Source organism: Nestor notabilis, unplaced genomic scaffold (assembly GCF_000696875.1).
Source record: "Nestor notabilis isolate BGI_N333 unplaced genomic scaffold, ASM69687v1 scaffold5716, whole genome shotgun sequence".
Taxonomy (NCBI): domain Eukaryota; kingdom Metazoa; phylum Chordata; class Aves; order Psittaciformes; family Psittacidae; genus Nestor; species Nestor notabilis.
The window spans coordinates 15,362-15,782 of NW_009934142.1; the positions used below are offsets into that span (position 1 = coordinate 15,362).

At 54.9% G+C, this 421-nt stretch overlaps 1 protein-coding gene across 1 annotated transcript in view; it reads left to right on the forward strand.

Annotated features, from left to right (window-relative positions):
• The window catches only part of GPT2 (glutamic pyruvate transaminase (alanine aminotransferase) 2), a 15,803-nt gene that overhangs the window by 13,355 nt on the left and 2,027 nt on the right, over positions 1-421 (forward strand). The window lies entirely within an intron of this gene.

Here is a 421-nt window from a genome sequence, read left to right on the forward strand (position 1 = left end):
TAACCAGGACAAGTGCAAGGTCCTACAGCTGGGTCGGCACAACCCCAGGCACAGCTACAGGTTGGGCAGAGAAGAGATTCAGAGCAGCCCTGCGGAGAAAGATTTGAGGGTGGTGATTGATGAGAAACTTAACATGAGCCGGCTCCAGTGCGCGCTTGCAGCCCAGAAAGCCAACCGTATCCTGGGCTGCATCAAAGAAGTGTGACCAGCAGGTTGAAGGAGGTGATCCTGCCCCTCTACTCTGCTCTCGTGAGACCCCACTTGGAGTATTGTGTACAGTTCTGGTGTCCTCAACATGAAAAGGACATGGAGCTGTTGGAGCAAGTCCAGAGGAGAGCCACGAGGATGATGAGAGGGCTGGAGCACCTCCCTTATGAAGACAGGCTGAGCAAGTTGGGGCTCTTCCGCCTGGAGCAGGAAA